This window comes from Eriocheir sinensis, chromosome 37 (assembly GCF_024679095.1).
Source record: "Eriocheir sinensis breed Jianghai 21 chromosome 37, ASM2467909v1, whole genome shotgun sequence".
In the NCBI taxonomy this organism is placed as follows: Eukaryota; Metazoa; Arthropoda; class Malacostraca; order Decapoda; family Varunidae; genus Eriocheir; species Eriocheir sinensis.
The window spans coordinates 6723929-6730019 of NC_066545.1; positions in this window are offsets into that span (position 1 = coordinate 6723929).

The following is a 6091-nucleotide window of genomic DNA, read 5'->3' on the forward strand; positions in this document are numbered from 1 at the left end:
GCTTTCTTCTCTCTCTCTCTCTCTCTCTCTCTCTCTCTCTCTCTCTCTCTCTCTCTCTATCTCTATCTCTCTCTCTCTCTCTCTCTCTCTCTCTCTCTCTCTCTCTCTCTCTCTCTCTCTCTCTCTCTCTCTCTCTCTCTCTCTCTCTCTCTCTCTCTCTCTCTCTCTCTCTATAGTTTTTTCAGGTATACTTATTTCTTAATATTCATTTTTATCAAACTTTTCTTCTATTTGTTCTTTTTCTTATTCCTTCCTTCTTTCCTTCCTTCTTTCTTTCCAATCTTCCTTCTTTCCTTCCTTCCTCCTACTCTTTCTTTCCACTCCCTTCACTCATCTTTATTTTCCTCTGGCATCCTTATTTCCCATTACATACGCTATTACCACTCCCTCCCTCCCCCTCTCCTCTTCCTCCTCCTCCTCCTCCTCCTCCTCCTCCTCCTCCTCCCCTCCTCTTCCGTATACTTTTCATTGTTTGGCTCTGAAGTCTTTGGTAATGAGGCTCTAGATCATGAAGGGAGGAGGGGAGGGAGGGAGAGAGGAAGGGGGATACGAGGTGGAGGGAAAAAGATGAGGGAGAGGGCATAGATAGTGGGTTGGGAGAAAGAAGGGAAGGGAGGGGAGGAGAAAGATGAGGGAAATTGTACCAGTGAGGGAAGAGAATTAGGGAAGAGGAGAGGAAAAGGGAAGAGAAGGGGAAAGGAAGGAAGAAAGGGAAAAACAAAGAGGATGAAGGGGGTGGGAGTGAAGGGAGGAAGGGAGTGGCGGAGAAGGGAGGAAAGGGAGGGGAAAGGAAAGATCAGGGAGATGGTATAGAGAAAGGAAGAAAGTAAATTGGAGAAAAGGAGGAGAGGGAAAGGGAAGGAAAGAGTAAAAGGAAGAAAGGCAGAAATAGAGGATGAAGGGAATAGAAAGAGAAAAGGAAAAGAAAGAAGAGAGAAACAATAAGAATGAAGGGAATAGAAAGAGACGAGGAAAGGAAAGGAAGGGAGGGATTTAGAGAAGAGGAGGAAAGGGAAATGGATGAGAAGAGTAAAGGAAGGAAGGAAGGGAGAAATAGAGGATGAAGGGAGCAGAAAGAGAAGAGGAAAGTAAAGGAAAGAAGAGAGAAACAATGAAAATGAAGAGAATAGAAAGAGACGAGGAAAGGAAAGGAAGGGAGGGAGTTAGAGAAGAGGAGGAGAGGGAAACTAAAGGGAAGAGGAAAAGAAAGGAAAGAGAGGGAGGGAGAGACAAGAGAGGATGAAAGGGGGATAAAAAGGTGAGTATATTCTCCCTGGTTGGTCCTCCTCCCTGATTAATGAGTGCAGAAGCTTAATACTCACGACCCGAGAAGGGAGGGGAGGGGGGGGAGGAGGAGGGGGGAGGGAGGAAGGGAGGGGGAGGGGGGGAGGAGGGGGAGGAGGAGACGTGGAAGAAAAGGAAAACGAATATGTGGCCAGGAATTCTGTGGTCACTCATTACGTGTGTGTGTGTGTGTGTGTGTGTGTGTGTGTGTGTGTCTGTCTACCTGTCTGTCTGTATGTATGTATGTATGTATGTATGTATGTATGTTTCTTTGTCTGTCTGTCTGTCTGTCTGTCTGTCTGTATTTATGTATCTTTGTCTCTGTCTGTCTACCTGTCTGTCTGTCTATCTATGTCTGTAAGTCTGTCTGTAATTCTTTAGGTTTCTGTGCATGTGTTCTTTGTCTGTTCTGTCTGCCCGTCTGTCTGTCTATCGGTCTGTGTCTGTCTGTCGGTCTGTCTGTGATAATTAAATACAACGAAGAAAAGCCAGAACGTTAAAACATTTCCCGAAAACTTTAAAGTGTAAAATACAAGAAAAATAGAAGAGAAAGCGGAGAGAAAGGGACTTATATATTCGAGTGTATTTCTGTGTGGCGGCGGCGATGAAAGTATTGCGCCTACTCTTTTTTGTGTGTCCGCGGTGCTCAGGTAGACCCAAAGGTAATTACGCCATAATTACAAAAACATAATTAATAACATGTTATTATAATTGACGTGGGGATGGTAAGGCAGGAGTGGTGGTGACGGTGGAGCTGGTGGTTGTTGGCGGTGGTGGTGGCGGTGGTGGTGGCGGTGGTCGTGGGAGCAATTACGGTAGTAGTGAAATAGAGTAATTTTATAATAATTAGCAAACTTTTGTAAGTAATTTTATATAGAAAATAGCAGTAATCAAAGCAGAAAGTAATAGTGGTAGTGGCGGTGATGGTGGTAACAGTCGTAGTGGTGGTAGTAGTAGTAGAAGTAGAAGTAGTAGTAGTAGTAGTAGTAGTAGTAGTAGTAGTAGTAGTAGTAGTAGTAGTAGTAGTAGTAGTAGTAGTAATAGCAGTAGTAGTAATAGTAATAGTAGTAGTAGTAGTAGTAGTAGTAGTAGTAGTAGTAGTAGTAGTAGTAGTAATAGTTGTTGTTGTTGTTGTTCCAGGGATCATCTAAAACGCGCACACACACACACACACACACACACACACACATACACACACACATGCTAATTATGGATGTAAATCACAGCTTTTGATTCGCTTATTTATATATTCATGCACTTTTTTTTTTTTTTTACTTTGGGGGAAAAATCAAAGACCTGATATTGCACTGATAATGGCGGTGATGATGGTGGTGATGATGGTGATGATAGTGGTGGTTGAAGTGATGGTAGTGATAATAGTGGTGGTGATGGTGGTGATGATGATGGCGGTGATGGTGGTGGTGATGGTGGTGATAGTGGTGATGGTGATGATAGTGGTAGTGGTGTTGATGGTGGTGACGATTATTGATAGTGGTCGTGAAGGTGGTGATTGCAATACGTATAATCGTGGTGATGTTGGTAGTTATGGTCTCTCTCTCTCTCTCTCTCTCTCTCTCTCTCTCTCTCTCTCTCTCTCTCTCTCTCTCTCTCTCTCCTTCCTCTTCCCATTCCCTTTTGTCCTTCCCTTTTATTTGCATTTTATTGCGTTCCTGCTCATTCCACTGTTCCTAAACCTCCCTCACAAACACACTTTTTCCTAATTCCACTCTCTCTCTCTCTCTCTCTCTCTCTCTTTTTCGTAATTAATGGATCGTAATTATCTTTTTTCTCTACTTTTATTCTTCTGTTTTTTCTCTTGTTTTTTTTCGGGGGGCGAGGGGGGAAGGGGGTGGGGGAGGGATGTATTTCATTCCATTAACACGGTGTTTTTTTTTTATTGCATTATCTCATTATGTGTTTTGTGTGTGCGATTGAGTATCTTTTTTCTTTTTTTTTTCTTTTTCTTTTTTGGTAGGTAGTGATTATGGCGGTGGGAGTAATGGCAGTTATAGCAGTAGTAGTAGTAGTAGTAGTAGTAGTAGTAGTAGTAGTAGATGTTATGGTATTGATAGGGATAGCTGTCTTAATAGTTCTAGTTATACCAAAAAAAATAGCAGTAATTATTGTTTTTGTTGTTGCTGTTGTAGTTTTTTTTTTTCGTTTGTGGTAGTAGTAGTAATAGTAGTAGTAGTAGTAGTAGTAGTAGTAGTAGTAGTAGTAGTAGTAGTTGTTGTTGTTGTTGTTATGGTGGTGGTGGTGGTGGTAGTAGTAGGATCATCATTATCATCACCAGCAATGTAATAATGAAGAGCAGTAATTATAATTGAAGAGCTAGTAATGACAGAAGATGAAAGGGTACGTGACAAGCAGGGATAAACGGATGGGTGAAGAGGGGAAGGTGGAAAGGACGGAAGGAAAGGGGAAAATAGGTAGAGGGAGAAAGGATGGAGGGGAAGGTGTTAAGAAAAATAAAAGATAAGTAAGAAGAATGGGAAAGGTAGCGAAGTAATAATTAATAAGGAGAGGGAGAGGAAGAGGTAAAGTGAAAAGGAGAAAATAGAGGTGCTAAGAGAATGGGAAAAGTGAGAAAGGTAGGTAGAGAATAAAGGAGAGGAGCAGGGAAGGACAGGTAAAGTGAAAAGGAGAAAACAGGTGTAAGAAATTATGCGTAAAAGAATGAAAAAAAAGACAAAGAAAGAAAGAAAAATAAAGACGAAGAGAAAAAGAGAAGCATGTAATTAGGAAGGAAACCAGTAGAAAAAAAATAAAAGAAAACAGTAGAGAACGAAAAAAGAGTAAAGATAAAGAACGAAGATGAGAAAGGAATGAAGAGTAACGAGAGAACAGGAGTAAGAAGGGATAGAAAACAAAAGTAGAAATACTGGACAAAAAAAAATATAAGAATTTGAAAAAAAAAAAAAAGGAATCGAGCAAGGGTGGAAACCGAGAAGAAAGAGATCAGAGGAATAGAAAATCAGGGATGAAAGAGATGAAAAAAGGAAGGAACGAAAGAAGAAACGGTGGAAGGAAGGAATGAAGGGAAGTTAATAGAAGGAAAATTAGGAAGTAGGAGAGGAAGGAACGAAGAAAAAAAATGAAAAATTAGAAAGAGAAAGATATTAGTAAAAAGTCATAAGGTGAATACAAGAAGTGAAGGAGAGAAGAAGGAAGGAAGAGGGAAAGAAGGAGAGAGGACGACGAAGGAAAGTAAGAAGAGAAGACAGGAAGAAAATACGGAGAAGGAAAAATAAAGAGAAAGAAAAAACTCCAGGAGGGGATGCAGGAGAGAAGAGAGGAAAAAAGGAAATGAAGGACAAGGGAAAAGGCAGGGAAGCAAAAAAGAAGAGGATGGGAAGAAAATAAGAAGAAAAGTGAAATAATAGGAAGAAGAGAAAGAACAGAAAGTTAAGGGGGAGATGCAGGAAAGGAAGGAAAGAGGGAGAAAAAGGAATAGAATGCGGAACAGAAACGGAGAAGAAGGGAAGGAGAGAAGAGGATGGGAAGAAACGAAGCAGAAAAGAAAAATATTAAGAGAAAGAGAATGCAATGTCAAACGGGAAAGAGATGCAGGAAAAAGGCAGGGAAGGAGGAAGGGAAATGAAGGAGGGAGGAAGAGAACGAGGAGGAGAAAGAGGAAGAGAAAGAGGGCGCCAGCAGCCACACCCAGACACGGCAATTTTCTTTCCGCTCATTTAAATTTCGAGAAAACTTACGACTTTCTGGTCCGAAATTACTGCTAATTCCAACACTTGTATTATTTCCATTTGAGAGAGAGAGAGAGAGAGAGAGAGAGAGAGAGAGAGAGAGAGAGAGAGAGAGAGAGAGAGAGAGAGATTTGTGTATATATATTTAAATCGCCAGTTCTGTTTTCCATTTTAACTTTTTTTTATTTCGGATTGTATGAATAATTAATTGTGCGAGACTTGCCTTAATCAGTTTTTTTTTTTCTTTTTTCCTTTTTTTTTCCTCCACTGACGGTCGGTTGCTTAATGTCTGGACGCTGCTACTCGTTTTCTTTATCAATATTGTAGCTGATTAGTGGTTATTTTTGTCTTTCTTTCTTGTACGTGATTAGGGTTTTTATTTTCTTGCTTGCTTGTATATTATTAGCGTGTTCCTTAATTGCTGTGTTTGATTAGTGTTTTCTTTCTTTTTCTCTCTGCTCGTGGCTTGTGTTGCATTTTCAAGCCTTGTCTAATGTGGTGACGCATATTATACCGTTCTTAATTGCTGTGTTTGATTAGTGTTTTCTTTCTTTCTTTCTTAATTGCTGTGTTTGATTAGTGTTTTCTCTCTTTCTTTCTTTTTGCTCGTGGCTTATTTTGCATTTTCAAGTCTTGTCTAATGTGATGACGCTTATTATACCATTGTTAATCTTGTTTTTATATTTAGCAGACGCAGTAGTAGTAATAGTATCAGTAATTGTAGAAGTAATAGTAGTTTTTTTGTATTATTGTATGTAGTATTAGTATATTTTTAATTAGTATTAGTATTGTTTCTATCATTTAGGTTATTGCCATTTTTTATATACCGTTACTGTGTTCATTAGTTCTCGGGAGCCGTAGTTCAGCGCCATCTAGTGACGTGACGCCCACTTATTAGCGACGCAGTATTGAACCGTTGCCTTTTCATCCGCGTCAGTAACACTCGAGCACACGTGATGGCTCAAGGACCGAGAGCCATAGTATTAAACATTTCGCCGGCCAAGCATCACATCTGACATGGCTTTCGTAGGAGTTGTTGGCCTTTCCAGGAGTAGTTTTTTGGCCGTGGTGGTAGTTTGATCTTTCTATGTACCGTGAACCTA